At 38.7% G+C, this 26,556-nt stretch overlaps 1 protein-coding gene across 3 annotated transcripts in view; it reads right to left on the minus strand.

Annotated features, from left to right (window-relative positions):
- fhit (fragile histidine triad diadenosine triphosphatase) overlaps positions 1 to 26,556 on the minus strand; it is an 801,834-nt gene that overhangs the window by 771,296 nt on the left and 3,982 nt on the right. For all 3 annotated transcript variants that reach the window (XM_052018273.1, XM_052018271.1, XM_052018272.1), the window contains one exon: positions 691 to 738. The gene's annotated coding sequence lies outside the window, so the exon portion shown is untranslated. Of the gene's footprint in view, positions 1 to 690; positions 739 to 26,556 lie in introns of those variants that run through there.

Raw genomic sequence — 26,556 nt, forward strand, 5'->3', positions numbered from 1 at the left:
TGAAATCAATATTGGCACATTTCTTAGATCTGTTGCAAGTTTTACACAGTCCCAGTACAAAACATGACCTTCACATGCCACAGTTATGTAAATACCCATATTTTGCTTCCACAAAAAGCTGGCTCATTGACACAGTATAGCAAGAATAAACTTTCTGGTTTACCTTTCTTGACACGGAATGGTTAGGAATGTGTGTGCAATTAACCAGCTTTTAAATTAAAATGACCTACTCTGTTTAAATCCAAGAAAAACATTTATTAGTCCAAATGGGTCTCAAAGTAATAGGATTAATTAGATAGTTTTATCAGAGAGCCAGCACAAGCATAAATGAGTTGTATGGCCTTCTTCCCTGTTGAATCAATTCTATGATTTTATGAACTGCCTATTGGAAAGAGGTGAGATATTTAATGTTATACATACTATTTACAAAATGAACTGCAATTTTAATACAAAATGATTTGTATTAATTTTATAATATCCAAAAGAGCATTTGTTGTAAAAAGCCATTTTATCTTTTCTTATCACCTGTACTGTTGAACCCAGTTTGTTGCTTCTTCTGTGCAAAACAGACAGGCATTTTGACCTCTCTGACATGTGTCTCTTTAATCAAAATACACCATTTCTTGAATGAGAGAAAATCAATGTGACAAAACAATGTTATTGTCAATCTATAGCAATAAATATACTTACCCTTACAGATCACTCTCGACGGGCCAAAATTGCTCAAATGCTCGACAACTGAAAGTGAAAGAAAAACAGATTGAATTGCACAATATAAAGCATATAGTTCCTGTAAACTAATGGAAATTAATAAAATACAATTAATTAGAGTCATACAGCACAGAAACAAGCCCTTCGGCCCAACTGGGCCAAATTAATGTTCAATATTACATTTTAAGCAAACATACATTATTATTAGACAGTAGGCAGCATGTCTAAAGAGTCACACAATGATCATTTAAAATTATAAGAACATCTGATCTGTGAAAAGTTCACAGGAATATAATTAGACAAATTGTGACATTGAAGGTGAGGCTGAGGGACAGATTTTCAGAGTTAGGGTCTGAATAACTAATAGTGTGACTACCATAAGGTAAAAGACCATGAAGGAGGTCAAGGATGTTCAAGATGCCAGAGACTGAGGAATGCAAAGTTCTTACAAGGTTTTAAGTCTCGGGAGGTTGTAGAAACATAGAGGGGCTTTTCTAATGTAGGATTTAATAATATAATAAATAGGAGCAGAAATGGGTTATCTGGCCCAATGTGATTGCTCTGCCTTTCATCAAGATCATGGCTCATCTCCTACCTCATCACCTTATCCCTCAGTTCCCTTAATATCTGTAATCTATTGATCTCTGTTTTGAATGAACACAATGGGTGGATATCCACAGCTCTCCAGAGTAAATAATGCCGAAAGTTCAACACCCAGAGTGAAGAAATTTCTCCTCTTCTCTGTTGTAAATAGCTTGCGCCTCGTTCTCACACTGTGCTTCTTGGTCCATGACTCTTCAATCAAGGGAAACATGCTCCTTGCATCTAGTCTCTCATGTCCATTGGGAGTTCTGCGACTTTTTGATGAGATCCCATCTCATGTTTCTAAATTCTGGAGAGTACATTCCAAGGATACTCAATTTCTCCTCATAAAGCAAACCTGCCATTCTCTGGAACCAATCTCGTGAACCTTTGCTCCCTCTATGGCAAGTACAAACTTTCTTAGCTAAAGAGACCAAAACTATGTAAAATACTCCAGCTGCAAGTCTTGAACATTTGCAAGAGGACTTCATTACTCCTATCTTCTAACCTTATGGCTGACATGCCATTTGCTCGACTAATCACTTTCTGCATCTGCATGTTGGCCTTCATTGACTTGTATACTGGCATACCCGGGTCCCTTTGAATATCAGCACTAACCAGCCTCTCACCATTAACAAATACTTTTCTCTTATGTTCACTGAAATGTACAACATCACATTTTTCCACACTTTATTGCAATAGGAATAATGGGTGAGCAAGGGTTAATGCAGATTAGAATGCAAACACAGAATTTTGGATGAACTTTGGGCTCCCCTATCCTGGGGAAAAGACTGTTACCATCCACCTTATCTATGCCTCTCATAATTTTAAACATTTCTATTAGGTCAACCCTCATTCTCCTATGTTCCAAGGAATTATGACCTAGCCTGGCCAACCTCTCCCGATAACTCAGGCCTGGTAACCTCTCCCGATAACTAGTCCTGGAAACATCCTCGTAAATCTTTTGTGGACTCTTTCCAGTTTAACCATGTCTTTCCTATAACAGGGCAACCAAAATGCACACAGTACTCCAAGTGCAGCCTCACTTACATAACTTCAAAACAATGTCCTAACCCCTATAGTCAATGCCCACACTGATGAAGGCCAGTGTGCTAAATGCCTTTTTCACCACCCTGTCTTCCTGTGACGCCACTTTCAACGCACTATGCACTTGAACTCCTAGGTCCTAGGTACCATTATGGTAAGACACTCTGTGCCTTAACATTCATAGTACAAGTCCTACGCTGGTTTGACTTTCCAAAATGCATCACCTCACAGTTATGTGTATTGAAATCCAATTTGCCACTCTTCGGCCCACTTCCCTAACCGATCAAGATCCCCCTGTAATCAACAATAACCTTCTTCACCATCAACAACACCTCCTAATTTCATGTCATCTGCAAACTTAATGATCAAGCCTTGTGCATTTGCCTCCGATATAAATAGAAACCTGGACCTCTGTATCTTCCTCTGTAATTGTATCCTCAGGAAACCACAGTCTGTGCGGATCGGTAATAACGTCTCCTCCTCACTGACAATCAACATAGGTGCACTTCAAGGATGCGTGCTTAGCTCACTGCTCTACTCGCTCTCTACATTCATGACCATGTGGCTAAGCACAGCTCAAACACCATCTGTAAATTTGCTGATGACACCACTGTTGTTGGTAGCATCTCAAATGGCAACGAGGAGGCGTACAGGAGTGAGATAGATCGGCTGGTTGAGTGGTGTCTCAACAACAACCTTGCACTCAATGTCAGCAACACCAAGGAATTGATTGTGGACTTCAGGAAGGGGAAGTCAGGAAAACACACACTATCCTCATTGAGGGGTCAGCAGTGGACAGGGTGAGCAGCTTTTCAGAAACTCTATCCTGGGCCCAACATTTTGATGCAACCATGAAGAAGGTGTGCCAGCAGCTCCACTTCATTGGGAGTTTGAGGAGATTCAGTATGTCACCAAAGACTCTTACAAATTTCTATAGATGTACGGTGGAGAGCATTCTGACAGGTTGCATCAGAGATGGGTTTGGAGCTTCCAATGCACAGGATCACAAGAGGCTGCAGAGGGCTATAGACTCAGCCAGCTCCATCATGGCACAACCCTCCCCACTATCGAGGACATCTTAAGAGGCAGTGCCTCAAGAAGAAGGCATCCATCATTAAGGACCCTCACGATCTGGGATGTGCCCTCTTCTCAATACTACCATTGTGGAGGATGTACAGGAGCCTGAAGACCCACACTCAATGATTCAGGAACAGCTTCTTTCCCTCTACCATCGTGAACCCTTGAACACTACTTTGTTATTCCTTTTTTTATTGCACTATTTATTTATTTTCATAACTTATAGCAATTTTATGTCTTTCCGCTCTACTGTTACCACAAAAAAGCAAGTTTCACATCATTTAAGTCAGTGATAATAAATCTGATTCTAGTAACGAATGACAAGAGTCCCTGCAATACTAGTCACCGGCCTCCATGCCAAAAAACAACCTTCAACCACCACCATCCACTTCCTACCTCTGAGCTGCTCACCCTATCCAACCAACCAACTCTCCCTGGATTCCATGGGACCTAACCTTCCAGATCAGCCTGCCAGGTGGGACCTTGCCAAAGGCCTTGCTGAAGTTCAGACAGACATCATCCACTGCCCTACCTTCATCTACCCTTTTGGTTACCTCCTCAAAAAACTCTAAAAGATTTGTCAAACACAACTTCCCACTCATAAAACCATGCTGACTCCTCCTAATCAGACTTGGTCTATCCAAATGCTGGTAGATCCTGTTCCTCAGAATTCCCTCCAGTAACTTTCTCACCACTGATGTCAGGCTGACCAGCCTGTAGTTCCCTGGCTTGTCCTTTCTACCCTTCTTAAACAACAGAAAGATATTAGCCATCTTTGGGAACTTTACCAGTGGCTAACGATGAAGCAAATATCTCCACAAGGGCCTCTGCAATTTCTTCTCTAGCCTCCCACAAAGTCCGAGGATGCACTTGGTCAGGCCCTGGGGATTTATCCACCTTAATGCGCTGTAAGGCTGCGAAGACCCTCTCCCTGGTAATATGAATGTTCTCCAAAACATCTTAACTAGTTTCCCTTATCTCTTCAGCAACCATGATTTTCTCCTCAGTAAACACCAAGGAGAAATAGTCATTAAAAATCTCACCCATCTCTTGTGGCTTGAGACATTGGTGGCCTTGGTGATCTCTAAGGGGACCTACTCCCTCCCTAGCCAGCCCTTTATTTTTATTATAGCTGTAGAACCTCTTGGGATTTTCCTGAACCTTGCATGCCAGATCCATCTCATACCCTCTCTTTGCCCTCCTGATTTCCCTTTTAAGTGTATTCTTAATCTTTTTATAGCTATCAAGGGATTCACTCATTCCTGACTTCCTAAATGCAATGGATGCTTCCCTCTTTTTCTTGACAAGAGCCTCAATATGTCTTGTCAGCCAAGGTTCCCTAAACTTGCCAGGTTTACCCTTCACCTTAACAGGAGCATGCTGCCCCTGGACTCTTGATATCACACTTTTAAAAGCCTCCCACTTGCCATTCATTCCCTTCCCTTCAAACAGGCTCTCACAATCGACCACTGCTAAATCCTGCCTAATTCCCCCCAAAATTAGCGCTGCTCCAGTTTAGAACCCTAACCTGTGGACCTGTCCTATCCTTTTCCATCACTATCTTAAAACTAACAGAATTATGGTCACTAGAGCCAAATTGCTCCCTGATTGCCCCTTCAATTACTTGCCCTGCCCTGTTCCCTAAGTGCAGGTCTAGTATTGCACTTTCCCGAATAGGGCCCTCTATATATTGACTCAGGAAACCTTCCTGGTCACATTTCACAAATTCCATCCCTTCCAGACCCTTAACACTCTGGGTAGTCCAGTCAATACTGCAGAAATTAAAAAATCTTCCACTCATACAACCCTATTATTCTTACAACTATGACCAATTTCTCTACCCACCTGCTCCTCAAGTATCCACTGACTATTGGGGGGGTCTAAAATACAGCCCCACTAGAGTGACCCTGCTGTTCCTGTTTCTAAGTTCTACCCATATGGCCTCACTGGACGGTCCCCCAAGAATGTCATCTCGAAGCATTGCTGCTATGTCCTTCCTTATCAAAAAGGCAATACCCCCTCCTTGCTTACTTGTACCTCTGTCACACCTGTAGCATCTGTATCCTGGAACATTGAGCTGGCAGTCCTGCCCTTCTCTCAGCCGTGTTTCTGTTATGGCTGAAACATCCTAGTCCCCAGAGCTCATCCACGCTCTGAGTGTGTCCACCTTACCTGTTAAACCTCATGTATTGAAATAAATGCAGTTTAACTGAGAATTCCTTTCCCTCCTTTTACTGTGCCCCTGGCTATCCTGACTACTAAATTTGCTCTTGCTGGCTACTGCTTTATCCCATGACTTGCTCCTGCTCAGAGGCCCACCCCAATGCCAATCTAGTTTAAACCCTCCTATGTAGCACTAGCAAATTTCCCTGCAAGGATATTGGTCCCTTTCCAGCTCAAGTGCTACCTATCCCTCTTGTGCAGGTAGCCTCTACCCCAGAAGAGATCCCAATGGTCCAAAAACCTGAATCCCTGCCCGCTGCACCAGTTCTTCAGCTATTCATGCATCTGGCTGTTCAGAGAGGATAACAGGATTCGTGCCAAGGACACGTAGTTTGTTGCAAGGGATAAGAACAACAGCTTTGGTTCATTCTGTGATTCACCTGAAGAAATGACAGGTCATTTCAGAACAAGCAGTCTGACAATACAGGACAGAGATAATGTTGAGGAAGAGCTGGATGTCCTCAATGTCTGTGCAGAACCTGGCAGAATGCACATAGTTTTTGACATTGTCAGCAGAAGGTCAATTTGAGAAACAATATTACTGCTTTAATGATGTCATGTAGTTAACATCATTGCCAGTAAAGCAATTAAGATGATGCATGCACTTACTTTCCATGTGGTAAGTGTATAGTAATGAGATATGGCACAGCAAGTCAATCTGTTGCCCTCCAAAGCTTAGGAGCCAACCTATTGTAGTTTCCCTGCAGCCATTCAAGCACAGATCAACAAATTCAGGAAAGAGGAAGTGATGAACTCTCCAAGATGGCACTTAACATGAAAATGTTTGCACATGCAAGAGAGTTTTTTGGTGTTGCATTGATGGCTTTTCCCTCCATTTTTTTTCTTGTGCTCATTTTCAAAAACCATAGTGAACCCTTACTCCCTATAGGTTTGATTTTGATTTCATTCAAACATTATCTGCTTGGCTACCCAAAATAATTTCAAACAGTAGCAGTGACCAAAACCCACAAAATCAAATGTGTTTCAAGTAATGGAGAAACAATATCATGGAAATTACAGCATGTGCCTCACAAGTAAGTGTTAAGCGGTATTATGTTAAGTATTATGCAAAGTGTTTCACAAAATTCTGCTGCCTGTCATGTCTAAAGTATTTCCTAACTTCCTCTGATGACCAGTAAAGGTGGTATGCAACATGATCCCAAATTACATCACACATTTTGAAGTTCAATCACAAACAAAGGGAATTTAAAATATATCAGCTTTGTTTATTGCAATTGAAAATATACCAGTTCAATTCAGAAAGGTTTCCTACATCTAATGCTATTTGACTGACATATGATTCACAGAAATTTCTCCCAATTAAAAACAAAGAAGACCAGAGTCAGAGCTTTATCATCTTCTCCGTTTCTGTCCTTGGCTACTCTCCAAAGTTAGACTATACTATTCGCAACTTTAGCATTCTATTTAACTACTCCCATCACAAATATAACATGCCCCATTGCATTGCAATTCCACCTCCCTTAAATTTGCTGCTGAAACCATATTCGGTACCTTTGTCATCTCCAGATTCAACTATTCAAATGCTCTCCTAGCTTGCCTCCCACGCAAACGGATGCTATAGCTCACATTAAGCGCCATTTCATTGAGAGTTCACCACTTGGTCTCTGCTGAATTAGCTCTTTTCTGGCAAAATGGGACAGAAGAAACTACCAGATCAGAGGGCATCAAATTAATTAGGTTTATTTTTTAAAACATCCATGGGCTTTCACTGTATTTCTTTCACTGGCACATAACCTTATAAAATGGCTGTACACCTCAGATTCTGGATTCTCTAACTCACTTTATTCCACAGTAGCTATGCCTTCAGTTGCCCAGGCCATTATTTTTCAAATTTTTTGAATGAAAGCCCAGCTTGGTCACATTTGGTAAAATATGTGCTCCCCATTGATCCTGATGTCACAGCCCAATCCTTTTATGAGTTGGGATGTCACAGGGATTTCTGGAGACTGCAAACAACCTTACCATCAGGACAGCGAGAATGCTGTGCATCTTCTTAATTAATTTTTTTGAGCTTTCTAATTGAAATACCTTAATATTATTAAAGCCTCAAACACCTTGTATTCTTTGACACCTCAGAATCATTGGTTAAGGTATTGAACTTCCTTTATTAACCTCTTGAGTTCAATTTCTCTCGTTCCATGACCTTTGCAAAAGCTCTGCACTCCTCAAGTTCTGGGTTCATGAATTTTCATCATTCCACCACATTACTACTTTTTCATCCAAGTAGTAGCTCATTACTACTTTTGCATCCAAGATGCAAGTCAACCTTATGTGCAGACTCAAACACTAAACCAGATGTTGAAATGAAATAGAGCAACACACAAAGTTGCATATACATTATACAAAAAGGAAATTAGATACAGAACTAAACACAAATTTCAAGAAATGGATGTCAAAAAGGTATATATCCAAAAAAATGTGTAAATGTATTCAATTCATTCAATTAATTAAAACCTGCAACTTCATATGTCCTTCCCATACTTTTACATAAGCTATTTTTCTGCTAATAGATCTAAATATGGTTGTGATAATCCTTTTCTAATGAAGAAGTAGTTAGCTTACTCACTTCCTTACCTTCTGTTCAATAAGATCTGGAAGTCACACAATTAGCTATCATATGTATTATTCTGTGTTTAAGCACATTTGCATCCTTATTTCTCAGGAGAAATTATTCATTTCATTGTTCTGAAGACAGCCTTTCAATTGCAGAGTCATTCTATATTCAACTGATTTCTGGTTCTATTGATAACTCTTAAAGATCACCAAGCATAAGCAAAATGTCACAATTATGATTAAGGTAACAACTTATGGAAACCATCTGTGGAGAAAAGATCAATTGTTGAAACAAAATTATCTTGGTATATCCTTATTACAGCATGGCTAAGTAACTTTGCCATGTTTTCATTTAAACCTTAATTTACTGATTTTTTTTGTTTGCCAATCTGACTGATATATTCTTGACTATTGCTTAAGCCTGCCACTGCCTTGGACAGTTGCATATACAGGCACTCTCCGAGTTAAGTGAGGGTCCTGGGAACCAAAAAAATGGTGACTCAAAAAGTACAGCAACGATTTAGAAAAATTTTTTAAAAAGGCATCTCGGGTTCCTGAGACACGATGTCATCAGAGATGCAATGTCACACTCCTCCAGGAGAGGGAGCAGGAATCTCCTTCTGAAGAGATGTCAATTGGTTGAATTTAAAACTGATGACACAGACGTCTGGTCAAAGTAATTGTTAAGTTCACAGTCTTCTCCCTAATTTATATTGTGAGGAGCGAACGAATAATTAAAACCAAAATATCAAAATTGCACTGGTATATCATTAGCTTTCCAAAAATGACATCTTACTGTCTGCTCAATATTAGAATATATTAAATGATTTATATCATTATTTATATGTCATATTATTTATATGGTAGATTGAAAATAAATGAATCATTGAAAGCTGTTTTTTATCCATTCCAATCTACACACCTTTTTGGTGATGTGTTAGATGTTAACACCTTCCATTGACCTCTACCACTAAAATTTTACGATTACAAGTGGTAGTTGTTGGAAACCAAGAAATTTTACTTTTCCTTTGTCTCTCTTATGTTTCCTTAATTGATCTTACTTTCCCTAATCTTCTTTGGTAAATCAGTTAGAAATCTTTCTTTCCCTAATGTTCTTACATTGTTAGTTTTCTCATTCATCTATCTCATTGGCAGCTTACCCTCCTCACTCACACCTGATGTTTTGTTTCCTTGCTATAATGTTATTAGCTGGCAGTTCAATAATTTTCCCCAGAAAGTACTTAAAAACCTCAACTTTCCAGAATTTTAACTAATATCAGATTCAATCACAGTGTTTAGTAGATGTAACTGTAATATTAATCTAATGAACTAAACAAGTTTAGTGAATTGGTGTTTTTATTCGCATCAAGAAAACATAGTCCCAACTATCCTAAAAAATGTAAAGACCTTAAAATTAAACTTCTCTCCCTCTGCAGCAACAGTAACGCTTAAAAAGCTTGATACCCTCCATGAAAAGCCAGTCCCCTTGATCAGCAGCCTATCTACCATCTTTAACAACAATTCCTTCTACTACTGGCACACCATGCTTTGACTTGATCTTAAACGTCAACTCTGTTCCTCTGACAACAGAAGGAATCTCACATGTGGAGAGGATGTACATCTGAAGTAGACACTCTTCAGGTATTTAATTAACTATGTTAATAACCTTGAAAAAAGCTTGAGTGAGTATCAGCTTATGAGATCCAAGTACCAAGTATCAAATAATTTATTGCAATTGCATTCTCTTAATTATGAATTCATTCTTGATTCTTTCTTTCCTTGATAGTTTCTTTCATTGCCATCATAAAGGGATCAAATTCTTTTGTAGTTTACCATTAAATTCCCTCAACATATTGCTTTTAACAAACTCATTTTGTGAAGATAATTTACAACAGAGTGGTCACAATATGTCCCAAGTTGGATCCTTGAGTTAGCTGAATTCACCAAAGCAAGAAATTTGCCAGAGAAGTGCCTCTGCCATCTTTTCCCTAATATAAATAATATGGATACAACCCATCTGGACTAGGGAATTTATGCTGTCTGCATCTGATATGGTTATCAATTATCTAGAAACATAGAAACATAGAAAACCTACGGCACAATTCAGGCCCTTCGGCCCACAAAGCTGTGCCGAACATGTCCCTACCTTAGAAATTACTAGGCTTACCTATAGCCCTCTATTTTTCTCAGCTCCATGTACCTATCCAAAAGACTCTTAAAAGACCCTATCGTATCCGCCTCCACCACCGTTGCCAGCAGCCCATTCCATGCACTCACCACTCTCTGAGTAAAAAACTTACCCCTGACACCTCTCCTTTTTCTTTATTGAAGGACTCTATGGTCTGGATTCTGCCTCACAGAACTCAATGCTAATATGCACCATAGAGATACACAATTCTCCCAAACATACAGCATCTCTGGCATATCCCTGAACTTTATCATTCAGGCCCTTAGTGGCTTGCACAACATAATTGCAGCTGAAAAGTTCCTCTAATGAATGAAGTAGCAATAAATCCAATTCAATAGAATATTGCTTTTTCCAAGTAATAATATGGAATCTAGTGAGTAGGAGACTTTCATGCCGTGGGGAAAGAGGTGCTTTCTGGTGTTTTACAAGAAAAGCTGTCCAAGGTCAACAGTGGGAGACAGCAAGATCCAAGGCCTAGAGCCATGAATTAAATTAATAGCTTAAAGAAATTACTAGTTAGATACTAAAAGAGGGTAAAGGATATCACAGAAAGGTGCAGAATATTCTGAAAGAGTCAGAAGTTGTGGTATAAATCAGGTTTTGAGGTTCAATCATCAGATTTTCAGTACCTAGACACAGAGATAGAAAACAAGGCATCAAAGGAAGTAATCTCTGGATTTTGTGCCAGCAAGAGTAGAATCAGGAAGACATGGAGAATCAATGCAAGGCTTAAAGCAAGGTGCAGGAGAAAGGGGGTGGGCACCAGCATATACATGTAGGAAGGGGGAATAAGGTTGATCAAGGATTGGATGATACAGGATATAGAAGTAGCATCATACTAGCAAGGAACACAGTGGAAAAGATTGCAAGGAATTCAAGGACAAGTTGAGAATGAATGCATGTAAATACACAAAATGTAGTGAATAAGGTTCGCGGGCGTTAAGAATAAACAGCCTTGAGCGAATATGATGCAGTGCTGATTAACAAAAATGTGCATAAAAATGGACAAGACTTAATATCCATGGAAACAAAAAAGATTAGAAATTTTGTTTCGCCATTCTTTGGTGAGCTAAGTTGGTGGTATGTTTTGCCCTTATGTCAAACAGATATATCAGAACCTGGAACCGATGGGACAGATGAAAAATGCCTTCTGGGTTTTACAGTTTGCAAGAAATACACCATTTAAAAAAAATAAACGTACAAGTGCACAGCACCTAAATAGGAATTGGTAAAACAATTAGAAACATGAGGACATAGTATTTTTTGTTTTACTGTGCCATAAACAATTTATTTTGAATTAATAGTAACACAGGTTTTTTGGAGTTTCACATACAGTATTCTTGAAATCTGTTTATCTCGTGAAATGTTATTAAGCCTGCATAATTACATATGTTTGAAGAATATAATGTAGAAACAATAATGTATTTTGCCATTGAGGCACATCTAAAATTAATGTACAAGTGCAAAGATAGAGTGCTAGACTAAGATTTGCCTTTCAAAGCTTTTATTAGCACTACCTAATTTTACAAAAATTATCCCGCTGCAATTGAACATTAAAATTCAAGTCAACATTAGGAAAGGACTATATAGCATTTGGGTTTTATAATTGATAATCTAATAAAAATAAATGGTGCATTATTGTTGTGTTCTTTATTGTCAGCCCATAAATTAGATGAAATAGGCTGGCAGATATAGTGCTTTTGAGATTTATGCAACTAACAAGCATCATAAAGTCATGACTTCAATGATTGCTCTTGTCATCTTATTCAAGAGTTTGGCTTGTATACAATTTCCCAAATCAGAAGGAGGCAGAGAATGACAGCCCATAACCAAACTGGCTGGTTTCTCCATTAATTTTGCAATGAATTAGCAGTGGGAAGACCAAAAGTAACAAAGGACATTACCTTGGTTACTTCAATTCAAGTTTGAGGAAATCCAATTGTCCAATCTTATCGTATATGCTATACAACATGCATTAGGTATATATATTAACTCCAATTCCAAATTACTTCAACTGCAGCAAATCACTTTTAGTATCTCCCTCATGATTAAAAATTCATAATGTTGTATGTCCTATTTTGTGAATACTTAAATGACAAAATATTGCTTCAAATCGTAAATGTTGCATAAAAGGAATTTACAAGGTCAAGTATCAGATATATTTGCATTAAAACTTCCATTCTATTTCAGTTTTCAGGTACTATATTGAAATACTTAAAATAATATTAATGCATTTGGAAAACTGCCTTAATGGGGATAAATGATATCAATCAAATTGTATTTAAGATTGTACATTGAAGAAACTGAATTAATAATGGATTTCTTTTTTTAAGTCTTGCTGATTTTCATGATTAATGTTATTATTCGTGTTCTTGCATTCCAATCAGGTGACAGTACTATACATCTGTTGACACAATGCATTATTGTTGACTCCAACCAGTGATATGACCTTTTAAAAAGCACTGAGATGTATTTGTGTCAGCAGCAGTTTTATATTTCTCATTTTAACTACTTACCTGATCTTGTTAACTACAACACAGGTCACCTTCTCAGTTATACTGACTGGCTACCAAATGCCATATTTCTATGATTATAAAATGCCTAAATTGTCTTCTGTGATTTAAGATGTAAGTACGATCTGTCCAGAGGTAACAGATACTTTTTTGGGACTTCACAAAAACCCATTGTCATGAACATTTTCAGTAATTTACACTTTTACATCAATCGTGAAGTAAAAATCTAATGACAAATGCACTTTATTCATTCAATTTTCTCCATAACAATTGTTGATCAGAGAAGATTTTCCGTATTATTCAATGTCATATGATTTTATCCTACTTGGTTACTTGCCATTGACAAACTATTTTCTGACTCAATATCTTGCTTCTTTATCTCTACTTTATTAAACCAGCTGGATTACTTTCAGATCATCTTCCAATTTTTTCTTTATTTTTTATTTTAATGCTGTTGTACAACCTGGTAAGTCTACAAACTAACTTAAATGTTAAAAGAGAAAATTCCAAATCATCCACCTTCCAAATAGCTCAACAGCTGTTAGGCCAAGGAGCTTTCTGCGAGAGATCAAGTCAAAGTATCTTTATTTTATTACCTGTCCAGTCTAAAAAGTCGACGAAAAACATGAAGAGGTACAATATATTTGATGTACAATTGATTCTAAGATAGTAATCTATTTCTGGAATCTATTAATGTTATATTTTCTAGGACAAATTATTTCACAATGAACAAACTCAGGATCAGTCAGCCATGCTTATTGTGCAGATGTAATCGCATCGATATGCTCACTTACAAAGGCATATCAAATAACTAGAAAAATTTTGATGTAAGCCTGTTTCATGAGTACAAGTCCTCATGGCAACATCCTCAATTTAGACACTGGTGCCTGATAGGATAGATTACAACATTGTCTAAACAAGGGACATCATGGATGCTCTCATCACTTGCAACATGACAGGAGCTGATGACTACTAGATCGACTGCTGCCTAATACATTCTATCATCTTCATCAATCAGGTCCCAAAACAGCAATGACAGCAGAAATGTTATCATAGGGAAAAAGCCCACAAAGAAAGCTCTAATCAGCTGATGTTTCATAGGCAACCTGACAACTCCAACCACTAACAAACAATCTTGGACTGGAAAAACTATTACAATTCATGGGGGGAAAATAATTCAGATCTCCATCCATCTGAAAGCCAAGGTCTAACAAAAAAAAACTTGTAACATACAGAACAGATGCTGGATAGAAACACTACAGGAGATCCATTAACTGGCCAATAACAAAGGTATGCACAGATTCTTCAATCCTGAAACTTCCAAGGTCCCATCCCTTTCAGAGCCAAGGAGGTCCGCTCAACAAGAAAAGTGAGGCAGTCAGTGCTTAATGTAAGAATACTTTCAAGATCTCCTCCACCAATACTCTGCCTTTGATGCAAGTAATGTTGACTCCATCCCACAGCACAATATCCTCTAAATTATTGTACTACCTCAGCAAGGCAGGAAGTTGAAAAATTCATCCAACTACTGAAAGAAAAGCATGGCCATGGAAGCAGACAAAATGTAAAATGGAGGTGAAGTTCATCCAGCATAAATTCATGACCTGAGAGGAGAGAATTCTGAGGGAATCTCAGAATGCTGAAACCATAACCATTTCAATAAAGGGTACAATTTCTTGTAATCACAGAGGAATGTCCATGCTATCTACCACAGAAAAGTTATTGTGAGAATCCTCCTAAACCCCACCTTCCTTGAGTTACATTGCAGATTCCATCCACAAAAAGGCACAATGCACGTTATCTTCATCTCATGACAAATCCAAGAAAAGTGGAGGGAGCAGAATCAACCACTGTGCATAGCATTTTCTGACCTCTTGAAAGCCTTTAACTCCATCAACTAAGAGAGACACAGTGCAGAATGGAGTCAAGCAAAGCTGTGTCATTGCACACACTCTTCTCAATTCTCCTTGCTGCAATAATTCCTCACTTCCAATGAGCTTCATCATCACAACAACCAAATCTGTCATGAACAATGAACTACTATAATAAAACCTCCCTGGAATAAGTATCTCAGATGGCCTTTACCAACAGCTACACTTGTGAACAAGATCCAGTTATAGTTGCTCCTTTACAATATCATTCAGTGAAATTGTCATATTATTGCTCTCAGTTTAATTTAGGATTAAACAATATTATTTGTCTTAAAACAATTTTTCAATTACATTTGAGTTCTGATTCTGATGTAATGTTATTTACCTGAAATGCTGTTCCTTTCACTCCACAGGTACTGTCTGACCTGATGAGTATTCCTATCATTTTCTGTTTTTATTTCAGGTTTCCTGCATTCACATTAACCTCAATAACTATAAAAAAGAATATTATCAGCAAACTACTCAACTCTCAAGAGTTTGGCTTTCATAATATTTTCTGAATCTTTGTGATAATGTGATAGCTCTCAACCTCAGCTACTTTTTGGAGATCTTACATTAGTTTATCTCATCCACTTGAAATTCAATAATTATAAGTAAGTTATAACTGTAAAGCCAGAATGTAAGAAAATATATTCAAATCCTACAATCATCTATCATAGCACCGCTGATCTTTGGAGTCACACATTTTTGTAGAAATAACGCATGCTAAAGTGTCGGGGCCAGATTTTTAATGCATCAATGCACTGGTTGAGCTGTGATCAATAAACATATACTTCTTATGATGGTATCCATGACAGTTTAAGGGCACTTGAAATAACAGCAGACAAATACAGTGCAAGAAATATAGGCAGAGAAATATCACTCAACAGTAAAATATTTATGGCATGTATTTGTGTTGATCACATCTTAAATATAAATTTTTTTTGCAATGAACTAACATTTAGTTACCTTACAACACAAGCTCACAGGTTGAAGTTTAAAAATCTGCATAAAAGCTACAAACAAAACATCAATCTTCCATTTTATATGGCATCTTTCACAACCACATGTCTAAACTGCTTGATACGCAATAAGGTATTTTTTAAAACACGTATTATCTTTATTAAAGTACAGGATACACAACAGCCTTTATATAGACCTCATGAATAAGATATCAAATATTACATCCAAATCAGCAAATCAAAATTTAAGTCTTGGGAATGGTCTCCAGTTATCAGGATGGGGAAAAGACACCAATTATGACAGAGTGTAAAAGATGTCTTTGAGTCTGTGGATGGGTGGAGATTTAGAGATCTACAATTGCAAAATTGTGATATGGCAGCAGTGGTGGTGGTGGAGGGGATGCAGGGAGCAGGGGCTGGGAAGAAAAAGGTTTCCTGTGAAAGTCAGACAACTGATTTACCAAAATGTCTGATCTCCTCAACTTCACTCTTTCAATTTCTGTGGCAAAGGAAATGAGGTGTTACTATCAAACCCAATACTTCATACCACAGGGAATGCACATGCATTACTTCAAAAATAAGATGCATTCCAAGTACAATCAGGCAAAGTTAAAAATGATCAAATTAAGTCCAAATTGGATTCCATAAAATTGCTCGGATGATCACAGGAACAGAAGTTAGCTATCCGCGCCCCCCCCAAACCTATTCTGCCTTTCATTGAGATTATGTGATGACTTATAGCCACTTTGTGCTCCCTGCCTCTAAATACTTGAAGCTATTCATTTCAGAACTAAAACAATCAACATTAACTGTCATTTGTGGAAGAGGTCCAAACTTCAGGCCCATTAATGAATCTTATTTTTGGCATATGCAGCCTAGACTTTGATTCATGATCCAACAGAAATTGTTTCCCCCATCTCACTCATGATATCCCCTTAATATTTCCAAAGTTTACATCAATTCACCTTTAAGTTTCTAAATCACAGGGAATACAGCTTTGGTTTGTGTAACTTTTCCTCATAATTTAACGATGTTAATAAATAAATGGTCTCCCATTCCAAATCTGCTATCTCCTTCCCAAATGTGCTCAAAACTAAATGTAGCATTCCAGGGATAGCCTAATCAGGACTTAGTGGAGCAGAAACATGACTCCTACCCCTTGTATTTTTGTCCCCTGATAAAATAAGCAAGCATTCCATTAGCCTTTTTGATTTTTTTTTTGCAACTGTCCATGACCTTTTAATGATTTTTATACATATATGGGCTTTTAACTCTCCTTGGGATTAAACTGCTTCTGGCTTTTCACCATTTGCAAACTAATCTGATGCAGCCTTTATAGATCCAAATAGATGAGCTCACACTTGCTTATATTTGCCAGTGTTGCCCATTCCTGGGAGATAATAATTACAGGACAGATGTGTTCCTTCAATAAATTAAGTATTCTTGGGCAATTCAATTTATGATTTCATATTTTGCACATAAAATATTTATCTCAAAGAAACAAAGGAACTTCAGCAATAAAATGCAGATTATTAGGAGGTGACGGTGTGCCCAGGGTGAATCTACCCACTATCTATGCACTAAGCATATGTTGTGATTTTTAAATCATTATTCTGCTTTGATATCTGCATCCCACTTTTGATCTCAGCTATTAATATTCATTAATATTGTGCTGCTAATTAGGTGAAATGCTCTAAAATTCACATAAAGTTAAGATCATTCAGAATCTTACAAATGTGGCCAGGAGCAATGGGAATTTTATGATGACATTTTAAATAAATTCTGAATAATTTTAAAAGTTTTGTAATTAGAGGTATAAGAAATATTGTTAATTTCCCAATGCCTGCATATTTTATAAAATCTTTCACACAGTCAAACTATAGCATCTTTCAACACACAAAGTGCTGGAGGAACTTAGCAGGTCAGGCAGCATCTCTGGAGGGAAAGTGACAGTCAACGTTTCAGGTTGAGAGTTTCATCTGGAACCTTCAACAGTCCAAATGACTGGTCTTGACCCAAAACGTCAAGAGTTCAGATGAAGGGTCTCAACTCGAAATGTCAAATCTCTATTTCCCTCCATAGATGCTGCCAGACCCACTGTGTTCCTCCGGCACTTTGTGTATTGCTTCAGATTCTGGCATCTGCAGTCTCTTGTGTCTCTATACAGCATCTGAGCCAGTTTGCTAAGGAAAACATTGTTAGCTTTTTCAGAGGTTTGATTGCCCAGGAAAATACTCCCATTTTACCCAGTGCTGTTCCTGCATGAAGTTTGAGGACACACTAAATGCAATGTTTACACAGCGCCAATCTTCCTGTAGAATGATCGACGGTAATTTCAGGAAATCTACACACCCAGTCTGAATGCTGATTAAAATCATATCTGCTCTTTTTAAAGAAAAGATCTCATTGGCTCCAACCACTATATGAAATGATTGTTCAGCTTTGAAGTGTCAAACCAGACAAAGAACCTGACACCATTGATCCTCCCATGCTGTACTGGAGACAACAGTGGACAAGGCGGGAACCAGGACAGAGATTCTCTAAGTTTGGGAGCTCAGCAAGCCCTCCAGAAGCAAAATGAAGCACAGTCTCTTATGGCAGACCCAGAGGAAACTTTGTAACTTCAAGCATGGGCAAGGTCAGTGAACATATGATGTTCCATCCACCAATGGCATCATTACACTCATTTGTATTACACCTTCAGCAAGCACCTAAAACCAATCCTAATGAATTATCACAGCTGACCAAATCATCAATTAGACTACTACCCCCACAGAGTGCTGACTTATTATAGCTTTTTTGGTCTTCCAGTCAGAACACTCAGAGATATGTACCCTCTTGTGCTTTAAAGAAGAATCTTCAGCAGAAAGACCCTTGCAGAGCTTTAGTAGGGATCCTTAATCTCCAAAAATCTTAGTGAATAAGGCTCCCTTGAAATAGCTCAGGTGATGGGTCTCTTCCCGCTGTTTACTCTCCGTGCAAGGATCACATTTTGGATTTGATATATTAAAGCAGCTGAATTTGAGAGGGCCAGTATCCAATCAGCATTGCATAAGGATATGTGTGACCATTGTACATTTCCTGAATGTGCACACCACACATTCAGAACTACAGGATCAATGTTCAAAGTAGTAACAGGCCCACTATACTGTCAAGAATGAAGCACAAACAAAACTGCAGGTAAATGGGGACTTGTGGCATCAAAAATTGTGATGATCAAATTTCCAGGCTGGTGTCTCAGTAATACAAATAAAGATGAGTTATCGATGAAGTATTATAAATTCAAAAGTTCCATGGTTACACTTCATGCAGTAAAACAAAATGTTCCATACATATTTTTGCAACTCAAAAACAATGTCCTCGTAAGGACCAAAAAAGTGCAGTGATTTGGTACAGGATGACCAGTTCAGAAGTCATACACTTAAACTTATACCATGGCATTGTGTGAATGATTTTAATTAATCCTATAGCTTGTGAAATGAAACTGCCATATCACTGTAAAAATTCAGTTGAGTCACAAAAATATTTTGAAGAAAATCCATCATCTCACTGAATCAGCTTAACATTTTACAATAAAACTCTGATAATCTGACACCCTCAGGACTTTGATGGTGCTGGACAGGCAAGTTTCCTGACTATTAGATATTACTCCTATAGTGTACTTTTAATTCACTTTTTTTTAGATGCTATCCAATAGTACAATGATTTTTTTTCAGCAAAGTAGCTGTGTTTAAAGTTAGCAGGGGAAAACAGAGCTCCAGTGAGTTTAAAGGGAGCAGGGGCCTGGTGAGTTTAAAAGGAGCATTGGGAAAGACAGTGTGAGCTTACAAGGAGGGTAGGAAACAGAACCAGATGAACCAGATGCCAAGCCATCTGGATATTCAAACAATTGGATAGCAGATTATCAGAGTTTTACTGTATATCCATTCCACAAAATATAATTGATTTTTTAGTTCTCTTGGTAGTCAACAGATCAGGAGATAGCCCATCAACCCCCTAAACATTCATTCCTTCCAGCACTGAAGCACCATGGCTGCAGTGTGTGCCATGTACAAAATGCACTTCATTTACATGCCCAGGCTATTCTGATAGTGCCTCCCGAACCCACAGCCACTACCACTAAGGACAAGGGCAGCAGTGAATGGGAGCACCATTACTTGCAGGTTCCCCTTCAAACTGTATTCTGTCCTGACTGAGGAATACATTGACAGCACTTCATCATCATTTGGTCTAAATCTTGGAACCCCAACCAACAGCAATGTGGGAATCAAACTTTCCCACAATTATTCCACATTTGCACGTGACAGATAATTTGCTTAAAAATTAAGATTCAGTGACTGTAGCCTATTGAGATCTCTGTGCCTGCCAATCTACGCAAACTTTTCAAGACAAGGGTTTTTAGACAAGAATACTTGACGAGTCTTCCTAATGTGCAGTCCGTTTTGGTACTAGACTTCAGTTATACACATTGCAGAAAATCCACCATTGCGAAGTTAAGTAGAACAGAATGGCAGTAAGGCTTTGAATATAAATTCACCGAGTTCTGGGTATTCTGTGTTGGAACCAGAAAGGTGGAAAACACAAGTTAGAAATTGCAAATCCTTATTACTTGAGAACTTCAACAACATTTCCTGTAATACTGGCAACAGTGAGGCCTCAGTATCCCAGATGAGAATAATTTTCAAATCCATTGCTTTCCTTTCTGTGGATCAGAGTCACAGGGGCAAAAACTCTTCACATTTTTTAGATAAGATGATGTCATTTGATTTGGAGTGTGAGATTGACATATTTGCTATCATTAATAGCCATTGATGCAAAAGATGGGAATATGACTAACTCTTACTTCCTGGCCTTTTTAAGAGAAAGAATGCCATTTGAAAGACCTTGGATACACTTCCCTGTGATAGAATTGATTAAGTATATTTGCCAAATATGCAGGTTTGGCAAGCTATTGTAAACATTGATAGTAGTCTACCGAAGGCAAATTCTTTTGAGACAGAAAAGCTTCAAGCTCAAATAGCAGTTTATAAACTCAGTTTATTACTTTACCATGGGACAGCTGCCACACTTCAGAATGTAAAAGTGGGCGATGTGTCAGTTCCCATCTCTTCATACAGAGCAGCAAATGTGAAAATTGAGGGTAGGTACTTTCACAAAATTTACAATTTTAATTCCTACTGTGACATTTTTCAGCTCTGAAGGCAATACCTCTCCATGAAGGAAGCAATGTGTTGCTTGAGCTTCCAGTGCAAATTCGAGCACTCTGGCCAGTATTCCCAAAAGCCTGCCTATCATTGTGGCCAGCCCATCAGTGCAAATTCCATTTCATTGGTGCCATTGGAGTCCATTGCCTGTTGAATACTCATGCTGAACTCTGAAAGTTTCAGCACTTGTTATATTTTGTGGCAGATCTTTACAGCCAAGTAAATCTTCATGAAAGGCCCCTTCATACATATAGCAAACAAACATTAAGTACCACAGCACTACAAATGTCAGTTAACTCTAGCACACTAGCCTGTCATTTTCACTCTCTCCGTCAACTGGATTCAGTATATTCTACAATATCACTAAATCTAATTGCATCATTTGACAAAGGAATACCACTAATTTTCTTGGCAGCAAAATCATCCACGACTGGACAACAACATCTAATCTTGAAAAAAATATTTAGAAATTAAAAATCACACGATTTGCATTTGGCAATGCAATGAGTCAGCAGATATACAATAGTGCTTCTACCTTACCTTCATTTGTCATCATTGCAGTTTGTGTTAGTTTTTCTTGAATGCCTCTTGTTTCAGTTGGTGGAAGTGTCAGCTGGGCAAACACTTTGGAAACAGGGATCACAATTCCTTAAGTTTTAAGGTAGTTTTGGAAAGGGATAAGGTTGGGTTCTCAAGTTAATATCCTAAATTGGGGAAATGCTGATTTTGATAGCACAAGAGAGGACCTGGCAAAAGTAGATTTGGAGCGGATGCTTGTAGGTAAAACAATATCTGACAAAATCTATTCTTTTAAAAGAGAGTTTGCAAGAGTTCAGGAATAGCATACTTCAGTAAGGGTGAAAGGAAAAGATGACAAGATTAGACAACCTTGGGTGACAAAGGTTTAATCAGGAAAAAAAAGGAAGCATAAAACAGGTGTAAGCAACCACAATCAAGTGAGACCCTTGAGGAATATAGAGGGTGTATGAGAGTAATTCAGAAGGAAATTAAGAGGGTATAGCGATGGGCTACACACTGAGCTAGGAATAACGACACGTAGTTGGTGGGTTGAACTCGAGACTGGTTTATTCGAATCTTACCGCACTGGGTTAAGCAGTTAACTTCCCGCGCTCGACGCGCGGCAATGACGTCAGAGGTGTGCCAACCGAACCTCTTCCCTTGCGCAGGCTTTCTCCCCTCGCTGTTGAAGAAGGCCCAGCGCCATTTTGTGGTTGGCCTGTCTGCCGACATGCGCGCCAACTTCAGAGCCGGTTCGCTTGCGTCGAAGGTGGGTCGCCACAAGGGCATAAAAAGAAGCTGTGGAATATCCCTGGCATATAAGGAGAATCCTAAGTCATCCTATGTATATTAGGAGCAAGAGGTTCACTAGGGAAAGAGTGGGTCCCCTTTGGGACCAAAGGAGCCAGGTAATGTGGACGAGGTCTTCTCATCTATCTTCACCATAGATAAGGACATGTAGGAGAAAGAGTTCAGGAAGGAATACGTTGATAGTCTGGAGCATGTAAGTATTAAGAAGGTGGAGGTGTTATACGTCTTGGAATGCAAAAGGGTGAATAAATCCTCAAGGACAGATGAGATTTATCCCAGAATGCTATGGGAAACAAGGAAAGAGATTGCTAGGGCCCTAATGGAGATTTTTGCAACTTTGTTAGCTGCAGGCAAGGTACCAGAAGACTGAAGGATAGCTGATGTTGTTCCTTTATTTACGAATGGAGGCAGGAATAGGCCAAGTAACTACAGGCCAGTGAGCCTCATGTCAATAGTGGGGAAATTATTGGAGAAAATCTAAAGGACAGGATTTATGTACATGTGGAAAGGCAGGTACAGATTAAGGATAGTCAGTATGGATTTCTATAAGGGAGATCCTGTCTCACTAATTTGCTTGAGTTTTTTGAGGATGTTACAGAGGAAATTGAGGAAGGCAGGGCAGAAGCTGCTGTCTATATGTACTTCAGTAAGACATTTGACAAGGTCTCACGTGGTGGGCTGGTCCAGGAGGTTAAGGCACATAGGATCCAAGGCGAGCGGGTTAATTGGATCCAAAATTGGTTTAGTAATAGGAGGCAGAGGTAGTGGTGGATGAATGGTTTTTAGACTGGAAATCTGTGACCAGTGGTGTATTGCGGGGATTGGTGCTGGGACCTTTGCTGTTTGTAATCTAAATTAATGATTTGGATGTGAATGTAGGAGGTATAATTAATATGTCTGCAGATGACATGTAAGTTGGTGGTGTTGTGAATCATGAGGTAGGTTGTGTAAGGCTACAGCAGGATAAAGATCCATTGGAAAGTTGGACGGAGCATTGGCAGATGGAATTTAATCCTAATAAGTATGAGATTATGCATTTTGGGAAGTCAAATAGGGTAGGACATATGCAGTAAATGACAGGGCTCTAAGCAATGTTCAGCATAACACTATTACAGCACCAGCAACCCGGGTTCAATTCCACTGCTGTCTGTAAGGAGTTTGTATGTTCTCTCCGTGTCTGTATTGGTTTCCTCTGGGCACTCCTGTTTCCTCTCTCATTCCAAAGATATACAGGTTAGGAGTGGTGGGCATGCTATGTTGGCGCCAGAAGAGCGGTGACACTTGCGGGCTGCCCCCAGAACATTCTCAGTAACACAAAAAGATGCGTTTCACTGTGTGTTTTGATGTACATATGACAAATAAATAAATATCTTATCTCATATCTATGAACAGAGAAATCTAGCAGTCCAGTCTACAGTTCCCCGAAAGTGGCAACACAGGTGGATAGAGTGGTGAAAAAGACAAATGGCACATTTGCTTTGAAAGGTCAGAGCATAAAATATGAGAATTGGGATGTTATGTTGCAACTTCATAAAATATTGGTTAGGCCACACATGGAATATAGTGTGCAGTTCTGATCATCACACTATAGGAAGGATGTGATTGTGCTAAAGAAAATGCAAGGGAGTTTCAGCAGGACGTTGCTTGGATTAGAAGACTTTAGTTATGGGGAGAGATTGGATAGGGTTTTCCCTGGAGTGAAGGAGACTGACCTGATGGAAATATATAAGATAATGAGAGGCATAGATAGTGCAGATAGTAAAAATCTTTTTCCCATGGCAGTATTATCAAAAACAAGAGGGCTTAGGTTTAAGGTGAGAGGAAGGAGTTTTAAAGGGGATCTGAGGGGCATGTTTTTTTTAAAACATTGTTGGAATCAGATACAATTACTATGTTTAAGAGGCTTTTAAACAGACAAGCAGGCAAAGCAAAGAAGGATATGGTCTTACTGCAGCTAACTGGGTTAGTGTAGATGAGCAAAAAGGTTGGCATCGACATAGTGGGCTGAAGGACACATTTCTGTGCTATATAACTCTATGACTCTATTGGAAGCTGATGACATGCATCATGAAATGTCTGGTGCATTGAGAAGTCTTCCTGAAATTTTGTGTTTTATACCAAGGAGCATGGTATAGACTGGCATGAACATGGCACTGGGCTTTGCAAAAATGATGAAGCCCTTCCTTTCTGGTGGCAAATTCCTTTTGCACAATTGTGAATCTGTCCATCATGCAGATCTCATGATTGATGTTGCAGCTTCCATTGTAGTTCAAACAGCAGTCAGCCAACCTACGGGAATTACAATGGAAGTCCAGATTGCTGTCATGCCAGTTCAAACTGTTTGCCATCATTGCTATAGACTAATGTCACCCAACAGTGCAAATATGTTTTCTCACAGATTATTAGGTTTGTATTATCACAATGAAGGAAGAGCATTTGGTCCATGGAGAATACAGTTCTTTTAAAGAAAGTATTCATCCATCCTTTCCCATCACTCTGCATGACCACTTGCCTGGAAGCCAACTAGCCCTGTGCTGCCCATGCCTATTAAGCCTAGACCTGCCTGATGAGATCCAAAGCCATCTGTAGTGTCCTGGAATGCAGCCTCCTACCAGCCATAGGAATTCTGCAGTCAGTGGAGTACAGCAAAGACCTTCAAGCCAAATAGAAAAGATATATTCAGGAAATGAAAAAGGGTGATTAGAAACAGAGCTTCATTATGCATTTTTGAACTCTATTACTTACGTTATGGCTAGTATTTTTGCATTGTGCGTGAATGGCAAAGTATGGCATTATTGGCCAGAAAACAATGGAGCACACCATGGATAGCTGGAGCAGAAGATGGCTATCTCGATTGCCAGCTTCCTTCTTCCTCCTGCTTCACTTTTGCCTCTTGGTTTTCATCTTCTTAGTGAACAGTAAGAAGCAGAGGCTTTGCTCTCATTGTGTCAAGGTGACAGCATGAGAGCAAAGCACTTGTGGAGTGGACATGACCTGTCAAGGACTGCAGAAATCCTCCACGGAAGTTCAGATTTTTCATCATACCGATGTCTGCATAATAACACTTTGAGTGGCTATATGGCTTTTACTGTATGCATGCTTCCGACAGGTTTCTCAGCAGTGTCATCAACCACGTTGTTAGCAGCTAGCCCTTACAACTCCATAGTTTCTGTAGCAGCTCAAAAGCAATTGCCTGAAGATAAAAGCACCACAAATGTACTTACTTAAAACCCAAAGTAATACTAACTTAATCAAACTTGAAGACTTTTCTCTTCCTGAATACAAAAAAAAGATATAGATAGATCAAGTGAGTGGCAAAGATCAGGCAAATGTAATGTGGGGAAATGTGAAATTCGCTATCTTAGTCAGAAAAATTTTTAAAAAACTTAATGGTGAGAGATTGCAGCGCTCTGAGATACAGAGAGATCTGGGTATCCTAGTACATGATTTGCAAAGGCTCACATCATCAGGAAAACTAACAGAATATCATTGCTTATTGCTAGTAGAATGGAATATGAAAATAGGGAGCTTATGCTTCAGTTATATAGGCCATTGGGAAAAACCACATCAGGAATGTTATGTACAGTATAGGTCTCCTTATTTGAGGAATGATGTTAATGCACCAGAAGCAATTCATAAAATTGTTTATTAGACTAATACCTAGAATGGAAGAGTTGCCATTTGAGAAAAAATTGGATAGATTAGGCTTGTATTTGTTTGAGTTTGGAAGAATGAGAAGCAACTTGAATGAAACATATAAGACCCTGAAGAGTCTTGAAGGGTGAATGTGGAGAGTATGGTTCCTCCTCTGTGAGAACTTAAAACTAGGGTGTCACTGGTCAAAAAATATGGAGTTGCCTGGTCAATACAGATGAGATAATGTTGTTTCTTTCATAGATCATGAGTCTTTGGAACTCTCTTCCTGAAAGGGTGATGGTAGCAGAGTCTTTGAATACTTTTAAGGCAGAGGTAGATAGATTCTTGATAAGCAGGGGAGTGGAAAGTTATCACGGGTGGATGGGGATGTGGAATTAAATTAAAATCAGATCAGCGTGATCTTATTAAATGGCAGAGCAGGCAACCCTGCTCCAAATTTGTATGTTTCTGTGTGTTTGTGAAATAAACTGAATCAAAACGAATTGACTTAAAATATAAACTGCATAGTTTGAAGCCCTAGAATTTCAAATCTGTGAGATATTATAACAGCAAACAGGAAAAAAAAACCTCACGGTACTG

Source organism: Pristis pectinata, chromosome 6 (genome assembly GCF_009764475.1).
Source record: "Pristis pectinata isolate sPriPec2 chromosome 6, sPriPec2.1.pri, whole genome shotgun sequence".
Lineage (NCBI taxonomy): Eukaryota > Metazoa > Chordata > Chondrichthyes > Rhinopristiformes > Pristidae > Pristis > Pristis pectinata.